This window comes from Bombus flavifrons, chromosome 18, assembly GCF_040668555.2.
Source record: "Bombus flavifrons isolate JBK064 chromosome 18, iyBomFlav1_principal, whole genome shotgun sequence".
In the NCBI taxonomy this organism is placed as follows: Eukaryota; Metazoa; Arthropoda; class Insecta; order Hymenoptera; family Apidae; genus Bombus; species Bombus flavifrons.
The window spans coordinates 1,395,166-1,406,514 of record NC_138459.1 but is presented as its reverse complement, the minus strand read 5'-3'; the positions used below and the strand labels follow the sequence as shown (position 1 = coordinate 1,406,514).

General features: G+C 31.3%; 1 protein-coding gene and 1 non-coding gene across 2 annotated transcripts in view; one reads left to right on the top strand and one right to left on the bottom strand.

Annotated features, from left to right (window-relative positions):
* The window catches only part of CAP (Cbl-associated protein), a 413,875-nt gene that overhangs the window by 69,456 nt on the left and 333,070 nt on the right, over nt 1-11,349 (top strand). The gene's annotated exons all lie outside the window — the stretch shown is intronic.
* Nucleotides 7,780-7,885, bottom strand: LOC138189188 (U6atac minor spliceosomal RNA). Its single transcript, XR_011175952.1, has one exon. It is a non-coding gene; the product is annotated as a U6atac minor spliceosomal RNA (small nuclear RNA).

The following is an 11,349-nucleotide window of genomic DNA, read 5'->3' as shown; positions in this document are numbered from 1 at the left end:
TGTTTTATCTTTTTTGCTATTTAATTATTTTGTTATAAATCTGCCATTTCATTTGTATCACGTAATTTATAATATGAAGTAGAGTAGATGATGATATTGGCTGACGGTATTTATATCTATAATTTATAGCTATCTATGGTTCCCACTTGACACAAATGTGATGTGGATTAAAAATCATGAAATTGTAGAGAAAAATTGCATAATAATTGATATCAAACAAATACCTACAGTTTTACAATATACCGATACAGTCAGACAAAAATTTCTCCGTGCACCCTTTAAAATAATAACTTTGTATAACTTGATTAACTAACTTAAAATTGCACCAGACGAATCAAGTTTTTTTGAGAAGTTAAAAAAATTAGTTCATAAAATTTTGTGGAAATAGAAATTGGTAGGTACGACGACGAAAAAAGTAAAACTCACTTTTATAAAAATAAAAGTTTTATCTGCGCTTGCAATGAAAATTCGAACACACTTTGAACATGTATGTCAGTTAGATACATGCCGAAAATTTCATAAAAATCAGTTAACGTTACTATAAACTACGAGCGATTAAAAATAGTGAATTTTTCAGTTTTTCATAACTTTCGGCCTATGACCGTAAAAATAAATTTCAAATATCAATATAAATTTTGATATCTGTTGCTTGTTTTCGTATCGGTTTCGGTGAATTTTTCACCATGTAATTGACATATGTTTATAAAACGTACTTTCTAAATTTTCATTATAAGCTTGGGAAAAAAGTTATATAACGTGATCTTTGATACTTCCATCACCATTTCTATCAATTTCAATTTTCTAAACATTTTTATCCCGCATCGTCAAGTGAAACAATCCTTGCAATTTCTCGAAAAAGCTCAAGTCGTTTGGTTCAATTTTAAAAAAGTTACTCTACTTCAAAGAGTGTTTTTTGACTGACTATGTGTATTATGTACGTGAAAATTATCTATTAGTGTACGATCTAGATGATGACATTCTACATATTGCAAGGCGAATATAAGCGATTCGTATAAACATCTTCAGATTTATAAAGGCAAAAAAATTGTTTATAAATGGAATACAATTTAGCTACCATTAGTTTTCGATTGTAATTTTATGATTACTTTTTGATGATGGGAAGAATAATATTTCTACGCCTTTGACGTTATTATCATCGTATCAAAAAGTTATTTATGTTGTATTTGAGGAAAATGTGTAAGAATGTTATGATATGCGTGATTTTTCGTTTTACAATTTTTATTCGTAACATTGCATTAAAGTTTTACTTGAAGCGTTGAGAGGTTGTTTATCTGTTAAAGCTACAATGAAATTAGAATATCAAAATTTAAAACTCAAAAAGTTTGAGTAGACTTGCTGTCGAAATTAATTTGTTGATTTAGATAGATAATTGGACGGAAGTACAGTACAGGAGGTACAGTTTTTTGAAGCTGTCATTTGTCCAGTCGTACAGAATTTTAACTTTGCTTTACAAGATTGAACATTTATTGTTATTAAACTACATGAAAATTATCTTTGTAACTTATTCCTCGTATTTTCATTCCTTCGTGTCTTAAAAATTTATTGAGAAATCTACAAATAATAGTTCTCTTAAATCTTTTATAAACAATAATTATGTATTTGTGAGTTTATTTATTTGAGAAATTATTCTGATCAATAATTTCAATAAACTTACAATCAAAACGTGATAATAAGAATACTAGCTGAATTATCCTTGCTCTTTTCTGGCGTCGAAAATAATAATGGTAACTACATATTCGTATAATATGAATAGTTGTTGTATTGCTATTTACTAGTCTGATGATTTAGGATTATTCAAATTCTTTACATGTACATAGAGTTTATAATAAAGATGAAAGTTTAGGTGTAAAATTAGCCTTATCGTTAAAGATTTCTAATTTGGTTTGAAAGTTTGAAAAGAAAATGAAGTTCTATGTTTTACAAGTATTGTAATATTTTGTTCTGAGTGAGACAGTTTTTGCAAACATATTATGTTATTTGAGTAATATTTACATATACCAAATGTGTGTCCTGTGCTTTATATTTAAGTGTCATGTTTAAAGAAATTGGATAGTCAGATGCATCCTGGGTACGATCAGCGCATATTGGGGCCATTTTACAAGACCACATTATGTATCCGGTACTTTATGGTTAAAAACCTTACGAACGTATCACAAAAATTTGCTTGCTTAACTTGTGTTTAAAGAAATTAAAAATGAAGTTAGTGTACATATGCGCGGGACAATTAAAATAAATAAAATAATGTAATTTCTTCCAATGTAAAGAGGATCGTATGAAACTACATGAAATCAGTTGAAACATTTTTAAAACATTGTTGAAAATATTTCTGAAAGGTTAAATAACGTCGTAAAAATAAATTTAATAGAGAAATTTTCCAAGGTTCGAAAAACAGCGTAACAGATTATTAAAGAAATTAAAATGTTGAATTTGTGTGAATTACACAAATGAATTACATATTTGAAATAATGAAAATACAGATCGCATATTGAGTCGGAAATTTAAAACATAAAAATCCTACTTCTCATTTATTTCGTATTAATTTGCATTTTGCTTTATGGAAATATGGAAAAATATTCAAATATAATATAGTACGATTTGTTAGGAATTAAATAAAAGTCGGAGGAAATCAAAATAAATTTTAATAAATACAATGATCTTGAGGTACTTATTTTCATCTAATTTATGTAAAATTATCAACTATCTGTGATGAAGTATTGTGATATACCTTAAAATATCTTTACACTATCACATACATGTTTTATTCTAAATTTTCTGAAATACCATACTCATCATTCTGCGTGTGGAAGGCTATTAGTTGCGCAAGATATTTAATCAAATATATTCAATCGTCAAGTAGAATTTCTAATTTTAAGCATTTAAAAGTAATTTGTTATTTTAACACTGTATAAATAATTACAGAAAACATCGTTGAATTAAAAAAAGGAATAAAATTTGCGTGGACGGATATTCAAAATGAAACTTCAAATAAGGTAGTGGATAGTGTATATTTAATAGATTAATAGAATTAATTAAAAAAGAGAGAAATCCATTAAATATTGAACGAAAACATAACAAAATTGACACTGAGTTTATATTTTTTCATACAATATAATTTCCCAGAACGAGATATAATTTCAGGAGAAAATTTAATTTTTTCCAGACTTCGAAAGAATACAATTTTTGTTTGTTATATCTTCCGTTTTGTCTTTCATTATAAAATGTTATTATATAACCGATTTTGTCAATTTTTCTTTGAATATCGTGAAAAATCAAAAAGTGGCGTTGAATTTATAATTATTCACACCACTGTACAATGTCAAAACACGAGAACAGAAAGAGGCTATTGAATTACATTTAAAAATAGATTATAAGTCAATAAAGATTCAATTACATAAATTAATTACAAAGAAGGTTCGAAAACATGACAAAGCTTTATGAAGAAAAACAATATTTTTATTGAAATTGTTTGCAAATAAGCATGCATTAATACAGTGTATTGATACAATCCCAATTGGCTATAATTTATTGTACTTCATTTTATTATCTTTAGAATGCAAATTTTTATACATTTATAAGGAAAAAGGCAAAATGCACAGAATACACATAGTATGCGAAAATATATAAAATATTCGAAATATAGTATTCGTTCTAGGATTTGACGTGGTGAGCAATTTTCTACTTATTTATTTAAACATTTATTTAAACTCCATAAACAAATCTCGTACGATATATTTCAAAACATCTTTCAGACGTATCAAACAGTGAAAAATATACCTAAATACTAGAAAGAATGGAGCGATCGAAATTTCGGTCTTCGTATCTCGAAATTTTCGTTGGCTTGTTCGTACGGGCCTGAGGGTCCCGTATGCTTCGACTGCGCGTAACGAGCAGTTGTCGAGGTTCCCTGAGTTGGGCCAGTGGCAGCAGTTGCTGACTCTCCAGTACAATCACCGAGCGTATCCTTCGCGCGCTGAGTAGCAATAGTAACGCTTTGAAACGTGCACGTGTTTTCTCACTCGTGTGATCAAGAAAACCCCTCAAAATACTCGTTAACATAATTTTCTATCATAATCTCGCGACTGAATGTTAGTCGTATAGCGAATAGTGCGCTTATAATCGACGATATCCTATTCATCCTGGTTAGTTCATTATCGTGTTGCAAGGCGGCGTCACTTCAAACTGATTATTCGCGCGTTCGTTTCTCGTGATAAATACCGCGATACGAGGATTTAATCGAGTAATATTCAGTTATCGCAATATATTTTTATTTCACGGAAATCGGCATTCTCGCGGAGAAAGTTATACAGAGTAAGCGTTAAAATCACACTCTGACAGTTAAATAGAAAATTGACGCGCAACTGTCCAGCAGTTTACGTTTCATTGTAATTTCCCATTGGTTCTAAACTATTTTTATTTTTCACTTTATTATTATTAAACTAATTTTTTATGTATGGTTAAATTCTTCCTAAATCTCGTGTTTAAACTATTTTTCGTTTCATCTTTCACTCTATAACTCCAGTGTCGATTAACTCTAAATTGACTGAACAGTGTATAATGGTGTGTTGATGTGAGTGCAAGTTCAAGGGATACGTACAACGAGGAAAGATTTCACGAGATAACAAGAAATTCTTGAGCGATGGTTCATATGAGCTACGCGCAATGGGCTTGCCTGCCCAGCACTTATCGGAACAAGGTTCGTACATTTGTTTCAACGTGTTTTTTCTCCAATCTAGTTGCCAGTATAGTTTATCAATGCCGCGCGCATACATCGTCGCGCGTAATATTTCTTCGTTACACGTTCGTTTGGAATGTTTGTGATTCCCATGAAACATTTCTTTTTCTTTTTTTTTATTTGGTAGACTTTTTACAATCAATTCTCATTGAGAATTATAAATAAATTATTTTGGCGTGGTACTGTAACTTGGATTACAAGAGTTTATAGTATGTTTGATTCTAGATGAATCTATTGCTTCAATCTAGAGGGTGTTGTCTTTTTAGCCTGCGAGTCTGATCCTAGTACCTACCTAGGAAGGATACCTAGTATAAAGTTATTGCACAGAATATGGTATAATTAATAATGCAATTGGTAAACGGATGTAATTAGATGATATTGATTATAAAGATTTTGTAAGTTTTAGTGAATATTTTGCAGGATAGAGTATGATGATAAGAATCAAGATCTATGTGTATGTAATGCAATTTGTACTTGCACTGACATGGAAAAAAGAATGGACAATATAAGATAATATTTTTTCGTTTGAGGCATCATTTTCCAAGATAATTAGGTTTGAACTTTATACATTATGTAAAGTATAACATATTTTGCTTAACTAATTAATTTTCCTTGTTTGGATTTTGGTGGTTGTTAACTCTTATATTATATCAGTTACTGAATTTGGATATACATGAAACATTGCCGTGAAAGATCACCCATCGACTGAAGCTGTGCCCCAGATGTTGATAGGTTAACATCCAGTGAATTTTGCTAGAAGTGCGTACATTCCACGCTTATAAGCTTAATTCAGATCGAACTCGCGTCGGTGTAAATTCGTAATCGCGTTTCGTCCAATGATGTTTGAACTTTGCGAAGCGCGAGAAATCGTTTTGCTTGTTCCATGGATACAATACGACAGATAGATTAGTTTTACGAAGAATTACCGATGTTTATTTGCCGTGATATCATTTCCACGTGTCAAACACTTGATAATGTGGTTCAAAGCGCTGCTTATTTTTTGCTTGTCAAACGTTACCTGCCTTGTCATTTTGTTTTCTAATTCGAAGTTATTTCTGCTTTATGAGAACTGTTAGATTTCGAGGGATAAGAAACTTGCATATTTCTGTTTCATTAAATACTAGGTTATTGCATGATGATAATTTAGAGTAAAGTACCTACATGTTTTTGTGCATTTACGGAGACGAACGATATTTAAATAAATGAGGCTGAGATATTGAACATTTTTCATGAATTTTAAGAAACGGAGAGGGTTATATGCGTTTAAAAAAACGGACTGTTTCATCATGCCATTATATATATAATTAGATTATTATATATTTTATTTATTATATTATATTACATATTATGATTATTATATATATAATTAGTCGCTAATATACAAAATGCGATAAACAAAATAGAAAAGTTATTGATTCTATTTATTTGAAGTTTTATTATATTCTATTTACCGTGTGTATGTATGCACTGCTTTTATAGTATAAATTAATATCTTTATCTTTATTGATTTTTCCCTTATGCTTGGAAAAAAGATTAGATATAGTCTTTAAAAAATTTGCTATCTCTTTTCTTTTCAAATTGTTTCTTGGTTTCTTGTGAACATTTTTGTAATTACAGTAGTAAGGGGACTTTTTATACATTTTCGACTTTCTCCTTTTTATAATAAAATTGTCTACATTGGAACTGAAAACATATTATTCGTAACTAAATCTTTTGCTTCTGGAAAACATTCTTAACGAATGTAATCTTTCATTAAATTTTCAATTAAATAGGAAATGAAAAGCTGAACGATATTTGTAACTTCATATTATACTAAACATTTACTTTATTATTTAAATTTTGCATTTTATTAATTGAGCAAAGCATTTTTTAATTTCTCTCATTTTTACGTTCATCGACTTGGTATTCTGCTCTTCTCTTAAAAAATTTCTCGAAAACTTCGGTTATAGCTTCTTTCACCATTGCTACTTTAAAAACATTATATATATTCATTTGCGTACGCCATACAATTGTTTTTGGTTTACAAGAATCCGTATTATCATTTATATTAGTCAAATTTAATATATTCATTTAGGAATTTATATCTAAAAACATGTAGTTGTTTGATGCAGAATATATCGTGAAATTATACAGCATATTTTTTAATAATCTTATATTATAGTTTCTCTTTCTTTTTAAATAAGATAGAAATAATTATGAGTAAGATAAAATTGATAAATGATCCAAACTGATTAGGAATTTAGGAATTTATATTTAAAACGAACGAGTTTTAAGTATTGCGTTGGGTGTTTAGATACTACGTGACTTTGTAACGATTTCGACAAACAACTGTATAACGTGTACTTTTTTTAGCGTGTATTCACAAAACAGTTTTAATTTAATAATAACTATATAATAATATAATATAATAATAATAATAACATAATCGCGTGATATTGACTGAAATGCCGCGGATCAATAAAATATTAGTTATAATGAATCCAATCCAATGGCTTTAAAATTAGAGTACTCGCAGAGTATAATTTCTTATATTTAATTACAATATCTGCATTGATTATTTTATGCTTTCTTGGGGCATACGAAAATTATGTTGATGAAATAAAATAAATAAATGAGATAAAAAAACATAAAATAAAATAAAAGGAAATAAAGTAATATATGATAATATAAATAAAATAAAACAAAATAATTAACTAACCAATTTACGAATAGAAACTTTCGAAGAAATTCAAAGAAATATGTTTACTGAAGTTGATCCAGAATGTCAGTAGGCACCACTTTCTAACAACCAGTATGTATCCAAGTTTTGCCTGTGATTATATTGTTCAAGTTTGGAATTTGGTAATTAATAGTGTAAATTTTGTCAGTTGCATATCAAATTTTTTATCTATTTCGTTTTTGATTACATGATGTCAATGGATCAAACATCTAGATTCGCGTCTAATATATTGTTCGAAATCCAATGCTCAAAAGGATGTAAAGATCTTTTGTCACAAAAAAAGTTTGATAATGATTATTCGCCAGTGAGAAAAAATGGTAAGTGCCGCCGAAAGGCGACAGTGTCTTACCATTTATATATGTGTTCCACCTTTGTCTAGGGGAGTGTTAAACGTCTCTCCTTTCATACTACAAAAAAAATTTTTTTTTTTTTTTTTTTTTTACGTGGAGGAAATCTTCATAGACACCTTACCACCCTAGGCTAAGTGGGCAGAAGGTAGTGCCGGATTCTTACCGGCTAAAACCTCCACGGGCGGGACGACAGTAGAGACCAGTGTTGTGCGAGTTGATCGTCGGGCCCCTGTGTGCTTAATACCAAGCACATTTTTAGTCAAGCACTCCCAGAAAGTAGTAAGTATGTCCACAGCACACGCAAGGGAGGGGCTGGCCGCTTGCCGGTTTGTGGCATTGTGAGGTTTGTTAGGTTTATCAGCCGTTTTTCGTAGTAGTTTTTCTTATGCCGAGGATTCGAACTCGCGACGCGTCGTCTTCACTTCTGGACCTTAACGAGCGTAGCTGGCTGGCCCGCCGAGGTTCTAGCTCGATTGAAAAGTATTTGATTCTTAATGTGGCAATGTATATTATAGGAAGTATTTTAATTAGCCTATTGAAGCAGATGTACTTTTTTCATAGCCCTCTGAAAATACAAGGGGCAAAGGTAAATAATTCCCTTAATTAAAACTATTATTATTAAATCTATTATGAAGCTGTTAATAATATATTTTTGCTGCTATTGTATTTCTTGTAGTAAGAGATGGCCGTTCTAGAAGAATTCCTCTTCTTCTAATTCACTTCTAATTCTAGAATTCTAATTCTAATTCTAAGAATTCTTCTAATGCACTTATTTTCAAGTTGCCTAGCCTTGCGTTTTCCATCGCACTGGCAGAGATTTTATAACGTATGGGATTAGCATAAGTTATAAATAGGTCTAATTAATAATTTGTAACGGAAGATATTAAGCTCAAGATTTAAGTCCGATGCAAACGATCGAATTTGCAACAAATGACCGCAACGGCAATGGGTTGAAAGAACAAGAAAATACATATGTATGCATCCTTCTTTTTTGAAACAGGAGAACTTTATTTATTTCTTTGCTTTTCCAACGGCACTGGAACGATGTCCTACGATAAAATATCGCTCATCTGCACCGACCCTTAAGATACACGAATAAAAGGGGTTTTTATTAGCCAACATAGCCCTGCATTTCCGTTAGCGGAATTTTCACATGTTTATTACAAGTTGTATGTGTATTAATACAAGCGACGGGTGTGTATATCGCAACTGGTACCACTATGCGATTGGCCCAGACAGACGATATAAATGTCGTCCATTTGATTCGGGTTTAAGAGTGCTTCAAACGCAGCTGCGTACGACCGTCGTCGTTGACCGACGGTTCGGTTGAAGAAATCCGACGTTAAATTGGGTGAGTGGCGCCGGGCGACTTTTCCAACCATCTAGCACTTAGAATTTTTTTTTTTTTATTATTTAATTTGTACTTTACAATTTGTCCAGCTGAACATTTGGTAAGTTTTTCTAACCTAATTGCTAAATAACATGTAGATGGCTACTCCCAGCGGGATACCATCTTCGAGTTTGATTATTTTATTTCTTTAATGAGGTCAGTGGGGTATTTTCTTCTTAGTCTTCTTTCTATCAGAGTTTTGCTCGCTTCGGCAGCCACCTGGTTTGGATGTGTTGCCGTTCTTTCCTTGTATTTTTTTGCGTATCTACCGATTTCTTCTTCGACCATTGGTATTTTTAAGTCTTTGCGTATATTTTCGTATCTGACATACCATGGGGCGTTGACTATTGTTCTCAGTATCTTCGATTGTAGCGACTCTAGTTTATTTATGTGGCTCATTGCTGCTGTCCCCAATAGCGGTATTCCGTACGTCCAAATTGGTTTTATTATCGTTTTGTAGATTTTAAGTTTATTTCCTATGCTGAGTTTAGAGTTTCGACTAGTTAGCCGATACATCTGTCTTCTTTTATTTCTTAAATCGCCACTCGTCGACAACAACGCGAAAGTAAAATCATCCTTGTATTCGCGTTTCGGTTTCCAAATTTTTGTTCTGGTTTGTTCTAGAGGTGTAGATATGTGTTTCAAATAACATTTTACTATATGCTATTATACATAAAATAAAAAAATTCACTTATTTGGAGGTTATTTCTGGAATCTTTCAAGACAAATCACTATTTCTTTGGAAGAATGTAGGACAAACGTAGAATTTGATACTTTGACAACTCGAAGTGGCAACAAATATTCGAAGTTTAAGAAGTGGTGGACTATTTTTATACAGGTTAGTTGTTATAGGTTACCGAATTTATCCCGCACAGATAACAGCTTTATTCTCTCTTCCTCTTCTCCGTCTCTTCTCAGTATGTACTCCAATTTATCTATTCTTTTTTCCTCTGTGCTTCCTTTTTTTTAATTGCATTAAAAATAATTAGCATTGATGTGTCAAATTTAGGTTGAGCTAGTTTAGTTTATATAAAAATACAGTCACCTAGATACCCGGATGAAGTGTAAGGAAACTAAATTTAATTAAAGCTTTTTATGAATATCTCGTAAATAGAAATCGAGTGGCGGTTACATTTATAGGTGAAAATTGTTCAAAATGGTGGCGTTGACAATATATTTCAAGCTTATTGAAATCGGTAAGGTGTCCGCTGTTCTATTTATATAATTGTCCAGGCTATCTCTACCATAGCCTTGTACTTATGTATTGGGTTGGCTATTAAGTGATTGCGGACTTTGTCATTAGGAGGTAATGACCTTAAACATCACTTAGTTGCCAATCCAATACGTCTCGAAATGGACCAATCGCATATTAGTATTAGGTTGTCCGAAAAGTTTCTTTCATTTTATAAGGAAATAATGGACGCACAATATTTTTTGTTTTATATTAGTTTATTGAATTATGCACGAACATAATAATAGAAATATAACGAAATGGATCATACCTAATTCAATAAAATAATATGAGACAGAAATTGTTCACCTTATGAAACGAAAGAAACTTTTCCGACATCCTAATACTGTTGTACTGATGCGACTTTCATGATACTATCGATTGTTATATTAAGTTTCATCTTTGCGAAAATAAGTGCAACGAGATGTTATCTTTTCGAATTTTTTAAAGGCTTACTACGACCTTGTCCATCAAAAAACCATAGCCATACTTTTCATTCCTTCTTAAGCACTAATAATTCTCCCTAAATAACTTTAAAATTTGCCTGTGGAAATAAATGAATAAAAATCAAATGACCAAAGTCAGTGACTCTCTAATTATAGGTAGTTTCGTAAAAGGTGGACGAAAGCACAATTCGCTCAACCTTTTTTTCTTACAGTAGTAAATGAGAGTAAATGAGAAAGTCTGAAACTAGCGGTTGATGCGTTAACCGAGTGTTCTTTCGTGAATCGACCGACTACGTTCTCACAATCGTTTAATTACAAGAGACTTCTCCTGTCTGTACTCCGTGTCACATCACGTTCAGCTTTACGCTCGAGGAGAAAGCATTTGTTGCTTGGATGTTGCAAGCCAGTTATTTCTTCCCTGTAATTCCTTCGTAATTACATAACGAAATTACATAAGTGA